This window comes from Solanum pennellii, chromosome 10 (genome assembly GCF_001406875.1).
Source record: "Solanum pennellii chromosome 10, SPENNV200".
NCBI lineage: Eukaryota > Viridiplantae > Streptophyta > Magnoliopsida > Solanales > Solanaceae > Solanum > Solanum pennellii.
This window is the reverse complement of record NC_028646.1, coordinates 6,718,110-6,744,920: the sequence shown is the minus strand read 5'-3', so window position 1 is coordinate 6,744,920 and position 26,811 is coordinate 6,718,110. Positions and strand designations below refer to the sequence as shown.

Here is a 26,811-nt window from a genome sequence, read left to right as displayed (position 1 = left end):
CCCCCCCCAAGACAGAACAATCTATCAAAGAGACAAATATCCTTCAAATAGCATAGATGTATGATCGTCCGATCGAGTCGTGGGATCTTTCGACTCAAGGCGGTCATTCTAATGGGCCCAATACTCCTTGAGTGTTGGGTCCTCTTAGGCTAATGTGCTACTTTCGGGATTTGGTTTCGCTCTATCTTAGTTTGACTAGGAGTGGGTTTTATTTATAGTGGAAAGGGTGACCCAAGCGGACTACTTAGGTTGGGACAGTTAACGACCGTTAACTATCAAATAGACAACTACATTCATCTGGGATCCCCGAGAAAGAATTTGGTTAACGAACGACTGTGAACCCGTATAATTGTCCTTTTAAGTGATAAACAAAAACAAATGTCATTTGACGAAGTTATGATATACCATGAAATGCAACAGTTTAAAGTGCGATAAGTAAAACAAGTAAACAGTTAATTTATACACAACCAAACATGTTAGTTTTAACGTTAGAATTCTTCTAAATCGCTAGTAGAGTTGCAATTCTGTTTTATTTCGGAAAAATATTTTTTGATTTTTAGACTTGTTTAGAGTCACCACTTGATTTTTAAAGAAAAATCAAGAAAGCTTAGTTTTCAAAAGACTTAAACAGAAAATCGATTTGAAAACATAAAAGAGGCTTAGGGATTCTTATTTATATTTTAAGAAGGTGTTTAAGGCACCAAAAATATCTGTTAATACAATTTTCCGACAACTAACTTGTTTGGCCAAAATAAATAAATTTAACTTGATTTGAGTTGAGAGATTATTAGAATTTGTCAAAAAAAAGTGAAGTATTAATCTATCATCTAAGTGGATTATTAATCTCACAACATTATTATTTAAATCCCTTTAGTCATGTTCAATTTAGTTGAATCGTTTAAAACAAAATAACACTTCGCGGGGATTTGGATTCTTTGACTCTAAACTAGTGAAAATTAGTGAAAAAGTAAATGGCAATAAATAAAAGAGACAGCGAGAGGGAAATAGAGAGAGAGTCGGGTTGGGTCCAAGTCCGGTTTCTATACGCTTGGACCGGTATTCGGACCCATTTCACTTTTGGCCTTAGACCCAATATTTCACCTGTCGTAAAATACTAACAAAGTAATAAAACAAAAAAAAAAGGACGTAGGCCAAAAAAAACAAAATACAACATTTAAAAAAATTGCCTTCATTGCCCAATCTCTTCAACTTCGCGATCTATTCGTCGATTTTGTAACTTGCTCGACGGCTATGGCAGACTGACTTGATAAATTAACTTGATTCTTTAGGGCCCATCTCGAGGATGCAAGAGAGAGGGGATTCCACCACAACTCAAGTAGAGATTTCACGACAAAAGAAAGAAAACAAATCAGTAATTACCTAAAGGGGAATAAAGAGGCAAGATTTAAAAAAAATGAATTTCATTGCAGTGGAACCAAATGATTCAAATTGGAATGCTAAATAAAAAAATCAGCCATGAAACTGTACAGTAATACATATACGCTTTTATACACATTATGTATTAAGTAAACCTAAACCAACAGTCAATAATGACTCAAATGTGGAGAGGATACAGTCTTGAATCTGCATAACCATTAATAAGATGCTCTATGCTATGGTCAAAGTATGCTATGGCCAAACGACTATTTACGAAAAATAAAGACATTAATATCATACTAAAGACAGGCTGATAGGGACAACTGCGAACCAATTTATCCTAGGCGACGAAAAATAGCAAGACTATATATCAAACAATTAAAGATGGGGATTGTGTTAGTTCGGAAAATAATTTTTGCAAGTTTTGAGACTTGTTTAGAGTCACCACTTAATTATTTAAAAAAATTAAGAAAACTTTTGTTTCCAAAAGACTTAAAACTGGAAATCGATTGAAAACTTTAAGGGGGTTTGGGGTTCTTATTAATATTTTAGGAAGGTATTTAAGGCACCTAAAATATCCATTAATACGGTTTTCCGGTAACTAACTTGTTTGTCTAAAACGCTTAGCTAGATTCAAATTTAAATGACATCCTTTTTCAAAAGAAAGTGAAGAAAATCAACTTATTATGTAAGTGAAGTATACTTGCAAATATTATTTATTATCATTTATAAGTCATTAGAAGGCGATCGATTTTAGTTGATATGTTTAAACCTAATAGCGTTTTGCGATGATTTGGATTCTTTAACCCTAAAATTTGTGTTAAAGAAAAACTTATCAATATAATAAAATTGTAAGATTATAATTGAAAATATAATGAAGAAATAAATCTTTAGGCTCAGGCACGGATATCTCGCTCTCTTTAAGAAGATTCAAGCCCGCTGCGGCATAATCTACACCGATCCAGCAGTAATACTCTTGACTTGTCTCTTCCAGGATACAACAGCCCAACAACAGTGTATAACTCAAGAAACTCCGGATTAGTTGAAGAGTCCAAAGCTCCACAAAAGAACACCTTCCTTCAACATATAATACTCTCTTTTGTATAGTGAATATAGTTGAAAACTTAGAATATTTTCTATGTCTCAACTCTCTCTTTAACTACACTAACCTCAATATAAATCACTCATCTTTTTCACTATATATTTTCTTGTACTTCTCTTGTTTCTTCTCCTATCTCAACACAAACGAAGACTACACTATTTATAGGTAATGAATTCTTCCTTGCAATGAATAGTATATAATGGGTAGTAAATTTGCCAAATGAATGGCTCAAATGTTACATAAGTTACAAGACATAAATATAGAATAATGGATGAAATGAAAAGTTGGTGGTTACATAAGTTACTAAAAACTAATGACCATTTTTTTCCATAATTGATGAGATTAAGAGGCACAAATGTAATGTCTATCAATAGACATAACATGATATATAATGTGAAATATATATTTTTATTAATATTAAAATGTCCCACCAACAATCCCCCACTCATTTTAATATTAAGATAAAAGAGTTTTTCCACAAGTTAGTTGAAGGTAGACTATTATGCATAATGAAGGTGTGCTCTGCATTGAACCTTCACTTAGTAAAACAATAACCTTTACTCCAGAGTCAGTAGTGGTCTCAGACTTGAACTATGACTACATAAGGGAAATAAAGAATTACTGCTTACACACAATAATCAAAGTGTTGACATAAGCTATAATAGCCAGCACGTTACGACCTTTTGCTATCCCGGTTTCTTGAGTGTTTTTTAGAACAAGCCCATTCTCATAGAAAGTGACCTACTTTCACACTCACATAGGTGAAATATGTCAAGGGTGCTCCAATAATTTGACACCCCACTCATACGAGATACAGACTTTCATTAAGAGTTTAAAGACTCAACCTCCACAAATAATTATAGGATAAATGCACTCACATCATAGTGATTGAATAAAATTAACAGTAGTGCATTTCACAACAAGTCATCATATGATTCGTTCTTCCCATTGAACTTGGTTATAGGATCTCTAGTCCCCAGGTTGGGTTTCCTCATATATGACTCAGAATTTATGAGCTTCAATTTTCATCCCCCTCGATGTGCTTCAGACTCTTTATTTTGCTAAGGCCTTAGTTCATGAATCTGCAAGATTATCACAAGTTTTAACACAATTAACATTAATGGTATACCAACGATCAATATGATTTCACAATACTGTATTTTTTTCCTCAAGAGTCTAAATTTACCGTTATAATAACAATTTTGTATTCAACCACTATATTGGTGTTTTCACACTTAATCAAAATTAGTAAAAATATTTTCTCAAAATAAAGTGCCTCAAGTCACTTTTTCACTGGTTGAAGTTTAATTATTTTTTTTACTTCAACCTTCATAATAGAGATAGCAAAAAGTATTTGCTTTTTCATCCCACCAAATAACGCTTAATTTTTTCTCATCCAGTTTGTTTGTACCTTCAAAGTACTTGTACTGCAAACACAATTTAAAGTCAAGTTGTTAATCACATAGCTCATATTTTTATTAGACTAGCAAACTCCATTTGCTTTTATTTGTCACAACTTTCTTACACAATTGAATCAAAAGGAGTTTCAAGACTAACACAACCAACAAAATTGCATTTCACAATTATTTCCATATTATGATACTTGACGAGGAAAACTTCATCACATGTTTTATGGTATATGTATATTTTTTTCATCTCAAGAATGAAATTTATCTCACCATAAAATTCTATGTTAAATGAAAACTCAAAATAGTTTTAATAAATTTATTTAAAACTCTCATGTTAGAGCTAAAAATCTTCACATTATAGCCAAAAAATGACATCTGATTTATTCCACAATAAATATATTTGCTCTTGTAACACTCTTTTAGAGCATTTGTCAAAGATGCAAAATTCACAATTTAACAATGATTTTTTTTCTCATTTCATATACCCCGACTATTTCAAGAATTCAAACATAATTTTTTTCCATGAAAAGTAGATTCACTTTATTCATGAAAATACTAGGTAAAAACTTTTTTTTTCTTTACCTTTTTCTACACTTTTGAGCAAGTAGAAAAATATTTTACCGTACACCTCTTCTCTTCCATCTCTAGAAGAGAGCGACGTTTGAGCGGAATGATGTTGAGATCCCTATCTTGATATCCGCATTTTTTTCAAACTGTAACAAAACATGAATCTCCTTAAAATTGTTAGTGAAAAAACATACTATATAATAATATTGCAAGATTATAATTGAAAATAAAATGAAGAAATAAATATTTAGGCTGAGGCACGGATATCTCGCTCTCTTTAAAGTGATTCAAGCCCACTGCGGCATAATATACACCGATCCAGAAGTAATACTCTTGACTTGTCTCTTCCAGGATACAACAGCCCAACAACAGTGTATAACTCAAGCAACTCCGGATTAGTTGAAGAGTCCAAAGCTCCACAAAAGAACACATTCCTTCAACATATAATACTCTCTTTTGTATAGTGAATATAGTTGAAGACTTAGAATATTTTTTATGTTTCAACTCTCTCTTTAACTACACTAACCTCAATATAAACCACTCATCGTTTTCACTATATATTTTCTTGTACTTCTCTTGTTTCTTCTCCTATCTCAACACAAATGAAGACTACACTATTTATAGGTGATAAATTCTTCCTTGCAATGGATAGGAGATAGTGGGTAGTAAATTTGTCAAGTGAATGGCTTAAATGTTACATAAGTTACAAGACATAAATATAGAATAATGAATGAAATGAAGAGTTGGTGGTACATAAGTTACTAAAAACTAATGACCATTTTTTTCCAAAATTGATGAGAGTAAGAGGCACAAATGTAATGTCTATCAATAGACATAACATGATATATAATGTGACATATGATATGCATTTTTATTAATATTAAAATGTCACACCAACAATATGCATAATAAGAGAGAGAGAGAGTTGGGTCCAAATCCAGTTTCTGTCCGCCTGGATCGGTATATGGACCCATTTCGTTTTTTTTGTTTCGAGCCTTAGGCCCATTTCTTCACATGTCCTAAAATTCTTACAATAAATGATAAATAAATAAAAGGGATAATTGTATATAATAGCAAACTAATAACCTAAAATAAATGGAGTAGCTAGGGTTTGATTTAATTGTGCTCCATAGCAAACGTTTGCAAAAAATTGTCAGGCGCCTCTCTCCCAAATATCTCGCTCACCACTCTCCTCCAATCTCTCGCTCGCTTCCTCACTTTTTATTCAAACACAAGTGTATAAAAATTGTTTCTAATTGTATAAAGCAGAGAAAATTATATAAATACAGATATTTTTGTTCCCCTCTCTCCCCTCTTCCAGATCTCGCTCGCCACTCTCCCAAATCTCGCTCGCCACCCTCGCCTTTCTCACTTGTACAAACAGAAGCGACATGAATAAATTGTGTTTATGTTTGTATAAAGCGTGAGAAATTGTATATACACATAAAAGTACATATATTTTCGTCCTATACACTTATAATTATACAATAAAAATACTTCCCTGACAGTTTCTTTTGCCTTTCTCTCTTTCGCGTTTTATATAATTTTCAAATTGTATCTAATTTCTCTCTTTCACTTTTTATATAATTCGATTCAATTGTATATTTCTTGTCAAGTCTTTTTTGTTTTTCTCTCTTTCTCATTTTATACAAATTCAAATTGTATATAATCGTTCTATACACTTATAATAATACAATTTGTTTTATACACTTCATTTTTATACAATTCTCTGCCCAAGTGTCTTTCTCTTTCTTATTTTATACACTTCGTTTATACAATTTGCTTCAACTGTATATGTATAGCGAATTATACAGTTTATATGTTTGCTATGGAGCGCAATCATGCAAACTTTGCTATAGCATACAAATATGAATTTTTTATTTGCTATATGTGAAAGTTGCCCTAAATAAAACAAGACAAGGGCTTAGGCCTAGAAGAACAAAATACAAGACTTAGAATATAAATTTGGGCTTCTAGGCCCAAAATCTTCAACTTTTCGGCATGTTTTGAATTCTTCTGACTTAGGGACCTGTACGTCAATTTTTGTGAGTCGCTTGACTCGAAAGGCATTTTGAGCCTTTATGTCCCTCTCGAAATGCAAGCGAAGGAGATAAGGGTTCATGACGAACTCAAGTGGATTTCACATGCAAGACAACAAGAATAAAATTAGTAAATGTCCATATAATGAAGTCAAAGCATGTAATGAAAGGATAAACTAATTTTATCCTTATAACCAAGGACTCGCAGGAAAAGGAGCGAGCATCAATTTTACATTCAAGGCCAATGTTTTTTTTAAAGTCTATCTTTATCCCTTTTAGAAATTGTTCTAGGAAAAGCTAAGAATAATGTAAATATTCAAAAAAAGATTAAGCATCTTAGATGACAGATTGACACAATATTTTTAACTAGTGAAACCCATCACAAACAACAAATTGGCAAGCTCAGTCTCACAATGATCAAACTAATCTTAACTCAATTCTCAAAGGTTTGTAGCAAACACTATTCTATAAAGAAGATTAAATAAACAAGAGTCGACATGTATGAACTAGGTAGGCTAAAGAAAATTTCTAATGATAGTAAATGTATAATTTTTAGAGGTTCCAGTAAAGTGCTTATGCACATGACAGAATAGACATCTCGTGACTTAACGGACCAGTAAAACGAAATTGAAGAAGGGATATGGCAAACTAGTGGAGTCCGGAAATAACATGCCAATCATTCATTTCGCCACTAATTTTAGCCACCTTCTAAGACTTTACTCTCATCCATAAAATGAGGTAGAACTTGCAAACCAAACAGAAAATGATGCTTGAATAAAGAGAGTAACAAAATAGGCTGAACAAAACATATAAAATCCTTTCTGAATCACAAAGAACAAAACTCGATTCAATACAATCAAACTCGAAATGAAGTTTCACACACAAATAAAGAGAGAGAATATTAGCATTGACACTTCCACTAAATCACAAGCATAACATCTTTAGCAAAAATGCAACAAGACATGACTATAGCAATTTTTAGCATACGCGGAAGGGAAGTGGAACATACATCCACATAATGCAAATAGAGGACAACTAGTGAAAAATATATAATACTAATTCGGGCATTATTCTTTCAACAAAAACTAAAATCAATAGAGGAAATAACAAGAAGTGTTGGGACCTTTTTCTCCAAGTTTGATTGGCTTTAAAGAAAGTTCTAAACAAGATTTACACTTACGTTATAAAGAGAACAAACTAATTATAACTAGTATTGAATAGTCACATTATCAAACCAAATCAACCTTGTCCTCTCTAATTTTAAGGATAATATACCTAACTTTAAACAAATGTAATGTAAGCTAAACCATGGCAAGTTAATCCAAGAAAATAATTAAAATGATCTAACGATTTAACAACTTCAACAAAAGAAACTAACTCCTACTATGTAAACAAGTTATATCACTTAGTGCATTATACAATGACAAGAAAAGGCATACTAGAAAAATTCCTTTATCTGTAAACAATTGAAGCAAGCCAAATATAAATACATAAGAACACGTTGCTAGACATAAAATAGATCGAATACCCAAGTTAACACAGTGATCCTAAGATTTAAATACCCAATTGGTGTCCTTTGCCCAAAAATTCAAGTAAATACGAGCATAAGCCAAAATACACTCACTTAATGAATCAATACTCAAAATCGTGTTTTAGAAAGAGTCGCAAATCGAATAGGGACTATGATATAAAGATAGACGAAAATAGAGCAAACCAATAGATAAATCGAAGCTTAAACAAATTATAAAAAACATAACAGACATTATTAGAGGTATACTACCATTTGAACCAAAACCTAAGCCATAACCATACTATATTTAAGATATAGGGAGCAACAAAACCGATTTAAGATCAAACAATGATAAAAAAGCGATGATTTAAACACAAGTTGAGATACACACCTTCTATGCGTACAGAACCTCAAATGAGTCAACTTGTGATTATAAACAGCTATCAAAATCATGTTCAATCATTTTGCAGAAAATTATACAGGTGTGAGATCGAAAACAAAATGATATACAAAGCATCTTAACTAAGAATAATACATTTAATAAAAAATAGAAAAGGGGGAAATATCACCTTCTTCCGGGCAGCGACTAGGACTAAACAAGCAGGCAGCGACGACCCTTCCACCTACCACTTCGTAGCTCGAACAGCCAACCAAGAACTTTGCTAACCTTTGAACAAGAAACTTTCTAGCTTCTTTGAATTAAGTGAAAAGAACTATCTAAAACTTCTTAAGTATAAAATTCGTTCAGAGAATTTTCCACTAAGAAATGTCAACAAAAAATTTGGACGGTGGATGAATGATTCAAACACTTCAACAATACCAACACTATCGCCCTATATTTTGCCTATTTAATGCTCTGTAATCTTAATTTTTCTCTATGTTTCTCTCTAAAGCTAACCTAATGTTTCCCAACTTTTTTCCACCCTTCAACCTTGAAGAATAAGGATGTTTATATAGGAGAAAAAAATAGGGTGAAATCGAGAGGGAGAATGGATGAAAATTCAAAAGACAAATTTTGAATTCGCTAAGAGATAAGGCTCAACCAACTGGAGTTTGTACCATTTCCAAAGGAAAAAAGATCTGAGCACTTGCTTTCGAAGCAAGGACGCTTGAAACGCGGAGATGGAGACACCTGGATGATTTGAATATATCACTAGTAATAGAAGAATAATGAGAGAGGGATGGGAGAGGACGACACAGCTGGATTTGCTGGAGTTGGGTCTGGGTTGGGATCGCGATTCTTCTGGGTTTTCTTGTTTTTTGTGTCTGCTGGGAAGAAGGACAAGTACAGAGGTCGGGTTGGGCGGATCGATTTGTTGTTGTTGAAGCGTTGGAGGAACAACGCTTGACGGAATTGGGTTCTTTTGGGTCAAAATTGATGGACTGGATCGGTAATAGTATTTGTCATGTGTATTGGGTTTCCTTGGGATTAGTTGTTGGGTTGCAGGGGATGAGTTGCTGAAAAGTTGGGGAAAAGGGGCCCAAATTTGGTCTATTCCCAAAAGGAATTGAATGAATTGGTTAAATTTAATAAAAGGGTTAGTTTTGATTTGAGGGTTTTGCCAAATTGATTTAACTAGGTGATTAAACTGAAAACTATATAAGACAAATCTTTGTAACTTAATTAATAAGCTTATTAATGTTAACAAAATAAAATAATTAATTCAAATATAAAGTAAAGATTCAAAACAAAAGCTAAAATAATTAACCAAATATTTATATAAAACAAAAAATATTTTTTAGTCGATTTTGGAATATTGATAAAATAAAATAATTATATATGTAATTATGTAAAACATATACATTAGCTAAAAGTTTATAAAAAGTGTCAAAACTTATTTAAAATAACTTGCACGCTATTTTTTAAAAAAAAATTATAAAACTAATTATTTGGAATTGTTAAAAAATTGAAAAAGATCGATGCTTAATCTTTATGGGTGAGGATCAAAATTGGGTGTCAACAGAAAGGAATGCTATTTTATAATATGTACTAGCCATTTTAATTGATCTGAGGACTTAAGGATAGACAAATAGTAAGGAACAACCTAAACATAACACACCTAATACTTCAACATGGTTTTGGCAGAACCACACAAGCCTTCTGACATTAAGCGGTAGAGCTCGAGAAAGAAAGGCAAAACGGAAACATAGATGGACAGCCAAGATACAACATGCTATATAACGACCCATAAACTGACTCGCTCCAAACATTGAATCACACAGCAAACCCCAAGAAAGAAAACGACAACTCGAAACTTCATGCTAGCAGGCCACAAAACCTTCAAGGTCTTAGCTCGATGCTACGCCATAAAAATGACTATGAATACACATATTATATTAAAATAGCACCAATTTAGCAGTAACTAACAACAAACAATCATGAAAATTAAAAAAAAAACTTCAAACATCAGGATATCACTCCCACGAGAGAAGAAATGAAAATAATATTAGGGCGAAGAAACATTACCTTTCTGTAGGCAGTGAAAATTGAGACCGACGAGAGATAGTGACGACTTCACCACACGAAAATAGCCAAGGGTAGCAACAAAGGAACCCAAGCGAAATCTTGAATCTCGATCAAATTTTGTGAATGCTCGCTTGATGTAATATTAATATATTTTATACTCTAAAACTTTGCGACTAAAATTCTCAAACCAAAAGTCTATTACCAGTTTCTCCCGTTAGAAATTGTCTCCTAAATTTTCCCAACTTTATTTTTCTTCTCCCTTTATTTTTTTGAACGCTGAAGCAAATATATATAGGGGGGATTTTTACGGTTCCAAAAACTTGGGGGGGAAACGGGCGGATGAGGGTAAAATTGAAAATCCAAATCCCATTTCAATATTTGAAACCCTCAAGGACAAGAGACTGTTGGGTTTTTTGAGAATACCCGATTTTTGACCAAAATTTGCAAAGTTGATATGGACGCGAACGGCTCGAATTCTTGGAGCTCGACGTGGCGTCATCTCATAGTCACGAGGGCGAGTAGACGCGGCTGGTTCAGGCTTTTGCTGGTCTTCCTGGAAACCTTGTATTAAACAGGAAAAGGGGAAATGAGAGAGAACGACGCGAGAGTGGGCCGAATCGCCACTGGACTTCGCGGTTGCTGGGTGATCTCGCTTTCGTTTGATCACGCGCATTTTCGGCGCTGCATTTTGACGTTGATGTCGTCTTTTTGTTCTTCTTTGGGAAAAAGAAACAGACGTGGGCCGGGTCATTTGTTGGGAATTTGGGCTGGGATTAAATTGTGAAAAGAAATTGGGAAAAAGAGTGTGGCATGGCCTGGAAATAAAAGAATTAAAGAGAGTTAGATTTGGTTAGGGTGATATTGGGCTGGGTCGAATTGGGGATGGGAATTCGGGCTTCTGGATTTTTATGAGAAAGGGAATTGGGTTGGATTGGAATGTGTGAAGAATTCGAATGGGCTAAAAAATGAAATCATCAAACTTAAATGGATAGCAATGGATTGCATCAATGGCCAAGGAAATATAGTCAAACGAAACCCAAATGAATTTCGATCGTACCCAAATTTAAATTAACTGTTTACTAGGTCACAATCTGAACAAGACGATTTTGCATAAATTAATTAAAGAACATCTTAATCTTAACGACATAAAATAATTACCTAGTTATAAACTAATAACACGAAGAAATATAAGTATCATTTAAGCTAAACTAATTTAATTTAATAAAATACTTACTAAAAATTAAAATCTTTTTAATATGATTTTTGAATATTTATAAAACAAACTAATTATGTACAAGTGACAAGCTTATTCAAAATAACTTCCAAATTTTGGATTTTTTTTTCCTTAAAATTTTGTAAAACTAGTTATTTTAAATGGTTTGAAATAGAAGAAGCTCGAAATGATTAACTTATATGGTGGAGGTGCAAAATTGGGTGTCTAACACTATGCATGGAAAGATCTTACAAACTTATGATCGAATTTCAGTTTTAAATGGTTGGTTGAGCGGCTATTTAGGTTAATTATTTTAAAAGAAAAAGAAGATTGCTACACTTCAGAGTTGAATATCAAACAACTTCAAGCCTATTGTGTTTCTAGTTGAAGGTGTGTCCCTACTGCTCCTCAAATTTGTTCGACTTTGTTATTTGTGGGTGCAGTGTCTTTAGCAGCAGTAGTATGAACTCTGTTGTTTTCCTTAGAAGGTTTGATGAGGATTCCAAAGATTATTTTATGTGTGCCATCAAGAGGGAGTGCATTAAAGATTGTTCTTTTGAGACTTCCACAACCAGCCTAGCTATGAGGATGTATGAACAACTATTTTTTAGCAATTTGTCTTTTAACCTGTATTAGTTTTTTTTTTCTTTTTCTTCTGATGAATAAACTTCTCATAGTGATGAAGTTTAGCTTACTAGATGTCCAATTCTTAACGTTTTTGAAAAGTTGTTAGAAATCTGTGTAACACAAATGAATTGGAAAAATATGAGGATATTACTTTTAAATACGGTAACTTGTTGGATATTGCTTTTTATACTGTACCTTTTTGGATTGTTGACAGCAGTATCATTATTTTTATGGTTGTTTGAACAATTATTGGCTTAATAGCTTTATGCATAATGGGCTAGAGCACTATTCTATTGATAACAAAAAAAAAAGATAATTAATATTTTCATGAATTGTAGGGGTTTTCACCCCTGCTATTGTGTTATTACTATTAAAGGTTGTGACCCATGAAATATAAATTTTATTCTGAGAATCAATTTACGGAAGTTTAAACTGCCACAAAATAACTCCACTGCTTTACAGGGATTAGTGAAAACCTACACAACTTAATTGTGGCAGACCTAATTCTGGGGGTTGGTGAAACCTCTGGTACAATAAACTGTAGGGGTTCATAGTGTGTAAAACAAACCCCCATTATTTAGGCTATTTTTTGTAGTGTTTGCCGTTTTTGCAGTCATCGCTAGTGTTCTATCTCTCTCATTGTGTCAAAATTGGGTTAGAGCTTGGTCTTTATAGGTTTTCTCAACTCTACACCGTTTTCCTTGATTGCTTTAGATCGCGTATTTTAGTTTATTTTTGCAATTTGATTCCATTTCAAGCTAAAATTCCTTGGTTTATTTTTTGTATAACTTACATAAATGCCATAGTGTAAAATTTAAATTACCTTCTATTCCTATTATTTTTATAATTACATAAATCCCATATTTTTTTAGATATTTCAAATACATAATTAAGGATTCAGATACATTATTGTTGATACATTATGTATCAATCTTCCACCTACCGATTCGGAGCTCGAATAGCCAACCAAGAACTTCGCTAACCTTTGAACAAGAAACTTTCTAGCTTCTTTGAATTAAGAGAAAATAACTGTCTAAAACTTCTTAAGTACAAAATTCGTTCAGAGAATTTTCCACTAAGAAATGTCAACAGAAAATTCGGACGGTGGATGAATGATTCAAATACTTCAACAATATCAACACTATCGCCCTATATTTTGCCTATTTAATGCTCTGTAATCTTAATTTATCTCTGTGTTTCGCACTAAAGCTAACCTAATGTTTCCCAACTTTTTCCAACCCTCAACCTTGAAGAAGAAGGATGTTTATATTAAGAGAGAAAAAATAGGGTGAAATCGAGAGGGAGAATGGATAAAAATTCAAAAATCAAATTTTGAATTCTCTAAGAGATAAGGCTCAACCAGCTAGAGTTTGTACCATTCCCAACGGAAAAAAGATTTGAGCTCTTAGTTTCGAAGCAAGGACGCTCGAAACGCAGAGATGGAGACACCTAGATGATTTGAATATATCGCTCGTAATAGAAGAATAAGGAGAGAGGGACGGGAGAGGAGAACACAGCTGGATTTGCTGGACTTGGGTCTGGGTTGGGATCGCGATTCTTCTGGGTTTTCTGGTTCTTTGTGTCTGCTGGGAAGAAGGACAAGTACAGAGGTCGGGTCAGGCGGATCGGTTTGTTGTTGTTGAAGCGTTGCAGGAACAACGCTGGGACGGAAATGGGTTCTTTTGGGTCAAAATTGATGGACAGGATCGATAATAGTATTTGTCGTGTGTATCGGATTCCCTTGGGATTAGTTGTTGGGTTGCAGGGGATGAGTTGCTAAAAATTTGGGGAAAAGGGGCCCAAATTTGGTCTATTCCCAAAAGGAATTGAATGAATTGGTTAAATTTAATAAAAGGGTTAGTTTTGATGAGGGTTTGGCCAAAAATTGATTTAACTAGGTGATTAGACTGAAAACTATATAAGACAAATCTTTATAAATTAATTAATGAGCTTATTAATGTTTAAAAAATAAAATAATTAATTCGAATATAAATTAAAGATTCAAAACATAAGCTAAAATAATTAACCAAATATTTCTATATAACAAAAAATATTTTTTAGTTGATTTTTGAATATTGATTAAATATAATAATTATATATATAATTATGTAAAACATATACATTAGCTAAAAATTTATAAAAAAAATCAAAACTTATTCAAAATAACTTGCACGCTTTTTTTTTTTTTTAAATTTATAAAACTAATTATTTTGAATTGTTTAAAAATTGAAAAAGCTCGATGCTTAATCTTTATCGGTGAGGATCAAAATTGGGTGTCAACAGGGATACCTAAACAGAGACAAATTTTAATGGAGGAACCAATAAAGGACTAACAAAAATCCAATCCAAACATTGTTTCAACTCATTTAAGAAAGCAAAGAAAGATGCAACAAGCTATAATGCTTACAAACTTCCTTCTCGTCACACATTACACAATTTTCTACCAAACCTACTAATGATATTAAGCGACACAGCGCGCAGACTTCAGCCCATGAGTTTGAACAGTTTTTACTGAAAAAAATCCACATACAAGACGCGATTTGAACAAATCATACTATGCAGCTAGATCGCAAGGACATTAAAAGAACTAGAACCAAACTACGAGAAAGGAATACTATTTTATAATATGTACTAGCCATTTCAATTGATCTGAGGACTTAAGGATAGACAAGTAGCAAGGAACAACCTAAACATAACACACCTAATTCTAAAACATGGTTTAGGCAGAACCACACAAGCCTACTAACATTAAGAGGTAGAGCTCGAGAAAGAAAGGCAAAACAGAAACAAAGATGGACAGCCAAGATACAACATGCTATATAACGACCCCTAAACTTACTCGCTCCAAACATTGAATCACGCAAAAAACTCAAGAAAGAAAACGACAACTCGAAACTTCATGCTAGCAGGCCAAAAAACCTTCAAGGTCTTAGCTCGATGCTACTCCATAAAAATGACTATGAATACGCATATTATATTAAAATAGCACCAATTTAGCAGTAACTAACAAAAAACAATCATGAAAATTAAAAAAAAACGTCAGACATCAGGATATCACTCCCAGGAGAGAAGAAACAAAAATAATATTAGGGCGAAGAAACACCTTTCTATAGGCAGTGAAAATGGAGACCGACGACTTCACCACACGAAAAAAGCCAAGGGTAGCAACAAAGGAACCCAAGCGAAATCTTGAATCTCGGTCATATGTTGTGAATGCTCGCTTGATGTAATATTAATATATTTTTCACTCTAAAACTTTTCAACTAAAATTCTCAAACCAAAAGTCTATTACCAGTTTCTCCCGTCAGAAATTATCTCCTAAATTTTCCCAACTTTTTTTTCTCCCTTTTTTTTTAACGCTGAAGCGAATATATATAGGGGGATTTACGGTTCCAAAAACATGGGGGGAAATGGGCGGATGAGGATAAAATCGAAAATACAAATCCCATTTATAAATTTGAAACCCTCAAGGACAAGAGACAGATAGGTTTTTCGAGAATACCCGATTTTTTGCCAAAATTTGCAAAGTTGATATGGACGCAGACAGCTCGAATTCTTGGAGCTCGACTTGGCGTCATCTCGTAGTCACGAAGACAAGAAGACGCGGATGGTTCAGGCTTTTGTTGCTCTTCCTATAAACCTTGTACGAAACGGGAAAAGGGGAAATGAGAGAGGACGACACAAGAGTGGGCCGAATCGCCGCTGGACTTCGCGATTGCTAGGCGATCTCGCTTTCGTTTGGTCACGCGCATTTTTGGCACTGCACTTTGACGTTGATGTCGTCTTTTTGTTCTTCTTTAGGAAGAAGAAACAGATGTCGGTCGGGTCATTTGTTGGGAATTTGGGCTAGGATTAAATTGTGAACAGAAATTGGGAAAAAGAGTGTGCCATGGCCTCGAAATAAAGGAATTAAAGAGAGAGATTTGGTTAGGGTGATATTGGGCTGGGTCGAATTGGGGATGGGAATTTAGGCTTCTGGATTTTTATGAGAAGGGAATTGGGTTGGGCTGGAATGTGCGAAGAATACGAATGGGCTAAAAATGATATCATCAAACTTAAATGGATAGCAATGAATTGCATCAATGGCCAAGGAAATATAGTCAAACGAAACCCAAATGAATTTCGGTCGTACCCAAATTTAAATTAACTGTTTACTAGGTCACAATTTGAACAAGACAATTTTGCATAAATTAATTAAATAACATCTTAATGTTAACGACATAAAATAATTACCTTAATTATAAACTAATAACACGAAGAAATATAAGTATGATTTAAGCTAAACTAATTTCATTTAATAAAATACTTACTAAAAATTAATATCTTTTTTATATGATTTTTGAATATTTATAAAACAAACTAATTATGTACAAGTGACAAGCTTATTCAAAATAACTTACAAATTTTGGATTTTTTTTTCTTAAAATTTTATTAAAATAGTTATTTTAAATCGTTTGAAATAGAAGAAGTTTGAAATAATTAATTTATATGGTGAAGGTGCAAAAGTGGGTGTCAACACTATGCATGGAAAGATCTTACAAACTTAGCATCGAATTTCAGGTTTAAGTGGTTGGTTGAGCGCCTATTTAGGTTAATTATTTTAAAAGAAAAACAAGATTGCTACACTTCAGAGTTGAATATCAAACAACTTCAAGCCTATTATGTTTCTAGTTGAAGGTGTGCCCCTACTGTTGATCACTGAATGATACTAACAAGCTTTATGGTGTGAATGATCTATTAAATAGTTAGTTAGAAGCAAGTTAATGTAAGGTTAGTTAGTTACTAAAATAAATGAGTTGATTAGCACTTGTATAAATATATAGTTAGAAGGCTGTAATCAAAATAACTCTATCTAGATTCAATGTAACAGAATTTTCTCTTTGAATAATATTTCTTCTTCTTCTTCTTCTTCTTCTTCTATGTAAAATCTGCATAGCTCAAACTCCATCTATGGAGTTATCATGGTATCAGAGCTATGATCGTAGCTATTTTTTGTTTTTCTTTTTTATAAGAAACATAAAATCGATTACGGATGCTTAGATTCACCAACAGACACAGATGATTTCGAAGAAAAAAAAGCATCCAAAGTCGTTGAAATGGCAGTTAATAGCTCAAGTGAAAGAGAAATAGCTGGTAATGGTGGAGCTGGTAGTGGCACTACAAGCACAACCTCGTTTCCAGTAATTGATCATAATCATCCCCTCTATCTTCAACATACTGATACTGCAGGTAGTTCCTTAATTTCCTTACAGCTAACAGGATCTGAAAACTATGCCTTATGGAGTAGATCCTTCAGAATTGGGCAGATAGGTAGACCAAATTAGGATTTGTCGATGGAAGGTTTCCTAAATCTAGATTTGGATCTGAATTACATGATCTATGGGAGAAAAGTAATGCAGTAGTGCTAAGCTGGATAATGAAAGTTGTCAGACCTGGTTTGATTAGCTCTGTTGTATATGCATCAGATGCAAGGAAAGTATGGATTGAATTGAAGGAACATTTTGATACTGTTAATGGATCTAGGATTTTTCACTTACACAGAGAAATTCACACTCTTGTTCAAGGCACTATGTCTATTGCTGACTATCATTCTAGATTGAGGGATCTTTGGGATGAGTATAACTCCCTAATGTCGTGTCCTAGTTGTCCTGGTCCAGAGTCTAAGAAGTTTGGAGAACATTGTGAGTATCAGAGATTACTGCAGTTTTTGATGGGGTTAAATGAGTCCTATTCTCAACCTAGAAGTCAGATTTTAATGATGAGCCCTACTCCTACACTTAACAAAGCTTATGCACTCTTAGTTGATCAGGAAATTCAAAGAAATATGGTTGTAGGTTCTAATTCATCTGGTGTAATCGAAGGGACTGCATTGTATTCTAACAGAATGGAGCAAGTACATCAAAAAGTTCTATATGTAGCTTGTATTCAGGTTCTGCCAGTAATTCTTATTCAGGCAATGCTACACATGGATATGGTCCTCCAAGTGGACGTTACAGTGGTGGTGCAAGTTCTTCATCCTTTGGTAACAAAGGTAGAAAGTTTCTCTTGCAGTGTGAACATTGTAGTTGCAGAGGTCACACCAAAGATCAGTGCTACAAAATTGTTGGTTACCCTGCTGATTTTAAGTATGAAAGAAAACCTCTCAAATCTGGAGTGTATGCAAACCAAGCTGAACATATATATCAAAATGATTCTGAAGTTAAAGGAAATACTAGTCAAGGCACAGGAGTTACAGGTGCAAATTCACAATTAGGAGCTTTCTTTACTTCAGATCAGTGTAAACAAATTTTGAAGATGTTGACTACTCGTGGTCATGAGTCTACAACTCAATCTTCAGCCAATGTAGCTGCTGTTACTGATGCAGGTAGTTCTCTTAAAGCATTCTTATGTGCATATAAAGGTAATAGATGGATAATAGACACTGGAGCCACTCATCATATCACATCTAAGTTGAAAACTCTTATTAATGCTAAGGCAGTTCATACACATACAGATAGTAATGTTCATCTACCTGATGGTAAAGTGATTCATGTATCTCATGTTGGAACAACAAGTGTGTTAGACAATCATTCTATATCCAATGTTTTGTTCTTGCCTGACTTCAAGTTTAATCTACTGTCAGTATCCAAGATCACTAAAGAGTTACATTGTATGGTTGTTCCTGATTTTCGTATCTTTCAGGACCTCTCCACTGGTCAGGTGAAGGGGATTGGTAAAGAGGAAAATGGACTCTACATACTACAGGAAGGACCAAGTCATATTCCAAAGAAGATGGTCAATAGTAGTAGAGGTCTTGATCAGTCCAATAAACTGTTAATTTTGTTTCTCAATCTGTTTGTTTTGATGTTTGGAAAAAATGCTTAGGTCATGCTCCTATTGATATTATAAGGAGACATGAATCTTTTAAGAATCTCAAAAGTAATGGTCATTCTCATTGTATAGTATGTCCTCTAGCTAAACACACAAAACTTCCATTTCCTGTTAGTTCTCATGTGTCTAAGAGTGTTTTTGAATAGGGCTGGGCATAAACACCGGAAAACCGAAACACCGAACCGAATTTTTTTGGTATTTCGGTTTCAGTTTTTTGGTTTTCGGTTTGGTATTCGATATATGTTTTTGTATTTTTTGATATTTCGGTTCAGTTTTCGGTATGTAATTTTGTGTTATTTGGTATTTCGGTTTACCAAAATATATTATATTAATTATTAATATTAAATAATAAATATTATAATTTAAAATAAAAATTAAAAAGTAAAAGACTTTTTGATGTAACTATTTTTAGCCCATTAAGTTGAAAAATCACACAAAAAAATTTGTAAATTTTTAAAAGCCCAACAAAGCAGGCCCATTAAAAAAACCGAAATAACATAACCAAACCAAAATAATAAAAACCGATCCAAAATAATAAAAACTGAACCGAACCGAAATATTTCAGTTCGGTATTCAGTACAAAATTTACAAAAACCGAAAAAAAAACTGAAACCGAACCGAAATACCGAATGCCCACCCCTATTTTTGAATTACTACATTGTGATGTTTGGGGTCCCTATAGGGTACCAACTCATAACAATAAAAGATACTTTGTTACAATTGTGGATGACTTCAGTCGATATACTTGGATCTACTTAGTTACTTCTAAAGCTGATACAGCTGTGGTGCTGAAACATTTTCTTCTTCAAGTTCAAAATGTATTTTCCACTAAGGTTAAGATCTTGAGGAATGATAATGGATGTGAGTTCTTCAGCACTGTTGTTCAAACCTTATTGAGTGAGTTGGGAATTCTTCACCAGAGTACATGTGTTTATACACCTCAGCAAAATGGGTTAGCTAAAACAAAACACAAAACTATCCTAGTTGTGGCCAGATCTCTCAAGTTTCAAGCTTCTATACCCCTCATATTTTGGGGTGAATGTGTCATGACTGTTGTTTACATTTTGAACAGACTTCCATCTAGGCTTCTTGCTTACAAATCTTCTTTTGAGAAACTATATATGCATTCTCCATCACTTTGGCATATCAAAGTGTTTGGTTGTCTTTGCTATGGTGCCTGTCCAAATGTGCAGGACAAATTTTCATCTAGAGGTATTCCTGCAGTGTTTATGGGTTATTCTTCCACACATAAAGGGTATTTACTATATGATTTGCATACTCATTCTTTTTTTGTTAATATAAATGTAGTCTTTCAGGAACATTTGTTTCCCTTCAAACATCTCCAAGTTTCCTCCAACCCAATGCTTCCAGTTCTTGACATGTTACCACCTGATGATGTTTCCTTACTAACTCCTATTACTGCAACTCCTACTCCAGATAATCCTATTCCTTCCCCTAGATCTTCTTCTTCTCTTTCAGTTGCACCTCTTAGAAGATCTGGCTGAACAAGTAGCCTCCTTTATGGTTACAGGATTTTGTGACACATACCAAGAATACTAGTTGTTCTTATCCACTTTCCAATCACATTACTTATTCTAACTTTTCATCTGGCTATCAACAAGTATTACAGGCTTATTCAGTTGTAAGAGAACCTACTTCTTTAAAAGAAGCTGCTTCTGATCCTGCCTGGGTGAAAGCAATGGAACTTGAAATAGCTGCTTTGGAGAGTAATCAGACTTGGACTATTGTTGATTTACCACCTGGTAAGAAGCCCATTGGCTGTAGGTGGATATATAAAATCAAGTTCTTAGCCTATAGAGACGTGGAGAGATTCAAGGCTAGACTTGTTTCCAAGGGTTATAATTAGAAGGAAGGGGTCGATTACGGAGAAATCTTCAGTCCTGTTGCTAAAATGGTGACAGTCAGAGCTGTTGTGGCTCTTGCTGCTTCTAAAGGCTGGTATATCTATCAAATGGATGTACATATTGCCTTTCTGAATGGAGATTTACTAGAGGAAGTATACATGGATATTCCTCTTGGATTTGCTAGACAGGGGGAGTGTAAGAAGGTCTGCAAATTAAATAAGTCTTTGTATGGTCTAAAGAAAGCACCAAGGTAGTGGAATGTGAAATTAACTGAGGCATTAGTACAGATGGGGTTCAAAAAAAGTCACTATGATTACTCATTATTTACAAAGGATGTTGATAGTGATATTGTGGTTGTGTTAGTGTATGTTGATGATCTACTGATCACAGGAAGCAATCATCAACTTTTGAATAATAATAGACAGGACATTCAAATGAAGTTCAAAATGAAGGATCTAGGGGAACTAAAAATTTTTCTAGGAATTGAGTTTTCTAGATCTAGTAAAGGTATCTTGATGACACAAAGGAAGTATGCACTTGAATTAATTTCAGACTCTGGACTAGGAGGAGCTAAACTTGCTTGCACACCACTGATAAAAAAATTCCTAATGAATGTACAAAAAGTGATAAAGTACTTACAAATCCTACAAAGTATCAGAGACTTGTAGGAAGACTCCTTTATCTCACCATAACAAGACCACACTTAGCTTTCTCTACTCAAGTTTTAAGTCAGTTCATGCATTGTCCTAAGGAATCTCACATGGAGGCAACACTGAGAGTGGTTAGGTACATCAAAGAAGCTCCTGGCTTAGGACTGCTAATGCCAACAAGTAATACTACACAACTTACTGCTTTTTGTGACTCTGATTGGGGATCATGTTTGAAGACTAGAAGATCAATTACCGGATATTTGTTTAAGCTGGGAGAGGGGTTAATCTCTTGGAAATCTAAGAAGCAAGAGACAGTTTCAAGAAGCTCAGCAGAGGCAGAATTCAGAAGCATGGCTGCTTGTACTGTTGAAGTTACTTGGCTGATAGGTTTATATAAAGAATTGGGAGTCAATGTAAGTCTTCTTGTGAATATAATATGTGACAATAAAGCATCCATTCAGATTGCTGCAAATCCAATCTTTCATGAAAGAACAAAGCATATTGACATTGATTGTCATTTTGTCAGAGAAAGAATTTGTCAAGGAATGTTGAAGAGAAAACATGTAAACACCAAGGAGATGTTGGGTATGTAGCAAGAATTAATGGGAAATAGAGGAAGAAGAGGAATTTAAAAAGTTTAGAACTTGAAAGGTTGGGAACTTGAAAAGTCCTCTAATGCTTTAATGAAAAAGGCAATTGTCCCTCATCGGTAATGGAAATGAAAATAGGAGAGTTTAAATAAATAAACACTCCTATTAATTGTTAAAAGGGTTGGAAAGAGGGACCCCCCTCGCGTCGTCGCCGTCGTCGCTCGCTTGCTTCGGCTTCGGCTTTGGCTTCGGCTTTGGATTTGGCAAATGATCGATCGAGAGATTATTTTTTGGACAAATTTATTTTAATTATTTATTTAATTAATTAAATTGCCAAAGTTTATTTTCAATTAATAAGTTGATAACATAAGTTAACCGAAATGTTTTCAACTTTTTAGTTAACCCGACCTGACTCGGATCCGCGCGCGTGACCCATTTTAATCCGTTATATTTAAAATTCCCGCCATGAATGTTCTGAAAGGTTGCAACTTTCAGGAACAGTTAATACCATTTGAAAGTCTGCAACCTTTCATTAATGGTCGTGTCAATTCTGAAAGGGTTGCAACCTTTCAGAATATACTCTTCTTGCCTATAAATATCATTCAGTCTTACGAATATTTCTTAATGAGTTTTATGATCTTCCTTCTTCTTCTAAACACATATTTCTTCGTGTACTTTCCTGTTGTGGATTGATTCGCTGACAGTAGAGTTTTTGGTATCTACACTCTACTGATTAAGATCATTTTACCCTGGGAGGTTATATTCCAAATCAAACCTCGGATACTAGAAGGGAATAATTTCCCTAAGGGGACACTGTGAATTCAGTGGACTTGATTTTCTTCCAGAATTAAAAAAAGTATTCTAGATTCTTGTAAGTTTTTACAGATTCAATTATTTTTTACAAATAAATTTATGTTCATCTTACTTACTGGTTCTAAAAATCTCAGTTACTTCATGTTTCTGAATGATTTATTACAACCAGTAATTTCTGATTTTCATAACACAGATTGACAAACAATCTTAAGGAAATTATTAAATTTGTGTTTCTGGTGGAGACAAAAATCTTTGTGATTTTATACTCTTTTAAGTATGCAATTATAGTTTATTTCTTACTTGTATTGTATCAATTTTGTTTATCAGAAATGGCAAACACTGGTGTTACAGTGGCTGTTGCTGCACCAACCCGAACTCTTGTACCACAAGCAGAGAAACCGGGTAAATTCACAGGTGTGAATTTCAAAGGATGGAAGCAACGAGTATTTTTATGGATTACCACTCTTGGTCTGCAGAAATTTACAAGTGAAGATACTCCAGTTCCTGCTGATGATATGCCAGACAGGGAAAAATTCATGATTGTTGAAGCATGGAAACATTCAGACTTCCTATGTAAAGGTTACATTTTGAGTGCTTTAGAGGATGACTTATATAATGTCTATAGTGCAATAACAACTTCAAAAGAGTTGTGGAATGCACTTGAGAAGAAATATAAGACAGAAGATGCATGCTTAAAAAAATTTGTGGTCGCAAAGTTTTTAGACTATAAAATGGTAGATAGTAAAACTGTTGGATCACAAGTGCAGGAACTTCCACTTATTCTCCATGATTTGATTGCTGAAGATATGGTAGTAAATGAAGCTTTTCAAGTGGCTGCAATGATCGAGAAGTTGCCTCCTTCGTGGAACGATTTCAAGAATTATCTAAAGCACAAGCGTAAAGAAATGAAGCTTGAAGATCTTGTGATTCAGCTCAAGATTGAGGAAGATAATAGAAATGCCGAAAAGAAGTCGTGTAAGAGTTAAACAATCATTGGAGTTAATATTGTTGAAGAATCTCCTACCAAAGACAAAAAGAGAAAGAAGTCCAACGGGCAGAAGTCAGAACAGGCCAAGAAGAAATTCAAAGGAAGTTGTTATAATTGTGGCAAGGCTGGTCATAGATCTTCTGATTGTCATGCTCCAAGAAAGAACAAAAACAAAGGCAAAGGCAAAAGTCAAGCAAACATAGTGGAAAAGATGGAAGATGCAGATGACTTGTGTGCAATGATATCATAGTGTAACTTAGTTGGAAATCCCAAGGAGTGGTTTCTCGACTCAGGTGCCACTAGACATATTTGCTTTGCGAAAGAAGCCTTTGCAACGTACACTCCTGATGAGTACAATGAAGATTTATTCATGGGAAACACAGCAACAGCAAGGATTGCAGGAACTGGGAAAGTAATGTTGAAAATGACATCCGGCAAGGTGTTGACTTTGAACAATGTTCTGCATGTCCCTACTATTAAGAAGAATTTAGTTTCTGCTGCACTACTCGTTAAGAACGGGTTTAAGTGTGTCCTAGTTAATAATAAAGTTGTAATAAGTATGAATGAAATGTTCATAGAAAAGGGCTACCTCAATGAGGGTCTTTTCAAACTAAATGTAATGGTTATTGACAGTATTAATAAAAATTCTACTTCTGTTTACTTATTGGAGTTAAGTGATTTATGGCATGCCCGTTTGGGACATGTAAATTACAAAGCCTTGCGAAAATTGGTTAATCTAGAAGTATTGCCTGATTTTAAATGCGATAAGTCGAAATGCGAAATTTGTGTGGAAAGTAAGTTTGTTAAACATCCTTACAAGTCTGTTGAAAGAAATTCTAAAANATCTCGTGGTGGAAAAAAGTATTTTATAACTTTTATTGATGACTAGACTCGATTTTGTTATGTATATTTGCTTAATAGTAAGGATGAAGCAATTGATGCATTTAACCAATACAAAAATGAAGTGGAAAACCAATTGAATCTAAATATAAAAATGATTCGGGTGATAGGGTGGAGAATATGAATCTCCTTTTGCAGAGATATGTTTGGAATATGGTATTATTCATCAAACTACTGCACCTTATACACCATAGTCAAATGGTTTGGCAGAACGGAAGAACAGAACATTAAAGGAAATGATGAATGCCTTAATGATCAATTCTGGTTCACCTTAGAAGGTTTGATGAGGATTCCAAAGATTATTTTATGTGTGCCATCAAGAGGGAGTGCATTAAAGATTGTTCTTTTGAGACTTCCACAACCAGCCTAGCTATGAGGATGTATGAACAACTATTTTTTAGCAATTTGTCTTTTAACCTGTATTAGTTTTTATTTTCTTTTTCTTCTGATGAATAAACTTCTCATAGTGATGAAGTTTAGCTTACTAGATGTCCAATTCTTAACGTTTTTGAAAAGTTGTTAGAAATCTGTGTAACACAAATGAATTGAAAAAATATCAGGATATTACTTTTAAATACGGTAACTTGTTGGATATTGCTTTTTATACTGTACCTTTTTGGATTGTTGACAGCAATATCATTACTTTTATGGTTGTTTGAACAATTATTGGCTTAATTAGCTTTATGCAAAATGGGCTAGAGCACTATACTATTGATAACCAAAAAAAAAATTAATATTTTCATGAATTGTGGGGGTTTTCACCCCTGCTATTGTGTTATTACTATTAAAGGTTGTGACCCATGAAATATAAATGATATTCTGAGAATCAATTTACGGAAGTTTAAACTGCCACAAAAAACTCCACTGCTTTACAGGGATTAGTGAAAACCTACACAATTTAATTGTGGCAGACCTAATTCTGGGGTTGGTGAAACCTCTGGTACAATAAACTGCAGGGGTTCAAAATGTGTAAAACAAACCCCCATTGTTTAGGCTGTTTTTTGTAGTGTTTGCCGTTTTTGCAGTCATCGCCAATGTTCTATCTCTCTCATCGTGTCAAAATTGGGTTAGATCGCGTATATTTAACTTATTTTTGTGATTTGATTCCATTTCAAGCTAAAATTCCTTGGTTTATTTTTTGTATAACTTACATAAATATCATAGTGTAAAATTTAAATTACCTTCTATCCCCTATTATTTTTATAATTACATAAATTCCATATTTTTTTAGACATTTCAGATACATAATTAAGGATTCAGATACATTATTGTTGATACATTATGTATCAATCTGTTGCACTTATTAAGGAAAAAAAGTTGTAAAATCAATTTAAAATCTCATAGTATCCATTTTTTCCACTAATTAAGGGGAAAAACTGAAAATTAAATTAAGATTTCACAAATTAAATTATTTCATTCAAAATTATTATCAAGAATTCAAAATCTTATATTTTAGCAACCCAAAAAAATCAAAAAATTAAATTTCTTCTTCTTGTTCATCATTCTTTCTATTTCATAAAAAAATATATCGAAATTTTGAAAAGCGGGATGAGTTATGAAGGATTGTATGGAATTGTTGTTGGACAAACGATTTCTTTTGTAAATCTTCAAGTTCATCGAATATCTTTTCGATTTTGATTCAAGATTATCGAAAATTTTGAGATTCTATATTCTTCTCCAGTCATTGAAGATCTTTTCCATTTTGATTCAAAATTGACGAAAATTTTGAATTTCAAAATTATTCTCCTAGTTCATTGAAGATTCTTTCAATTTTGATTAAAAATTATCAAAATTTTCTAGAAGATACATCATGAAGATCCGTTC

The 26,811-nt window shown here is 33.6% G+C and overlaps 2 long non-coding RNA genes across 2 annotated transcripts; both read right to left on the bottom strand.

Moving 5' to 3' along the window:
* Positions 1 to 2,904: 2,904 nt before the first annotated feature.
* Positions 2,905 to 5,550, bottom strand: LOC114074418. Its single transcript, XR_003574816.1, has 2 exons — positions 3,766 to 5,550; positions 2,905 to 3,561 (listed from the first exon to the last, which is right to left on the bottom strand). It is a non-coding gene; the product is annotated as an uncharacterized LOC114074418 (long non-coding RNA).
* Positions 5,551 to 9,869: 4,319 nt separating this feature from the next.
* On the bottom strand, positions 9,870 to 25,395 carry LOC114074462. Its single transcript, XR_003574854.1, has 2 exons — positions 25,258 to 25,395; positions 9,870 to 12,164 (listed from the first exon to the last, which is right to left on the bottom strand). It is a non-coding gene; the product is annotated as an uncharacterized LOC114074462 (long non-coding RNA).
* Between the last annotated feature and the right edge of the window lie 1,416 nt (positions 25,396 to 26,811).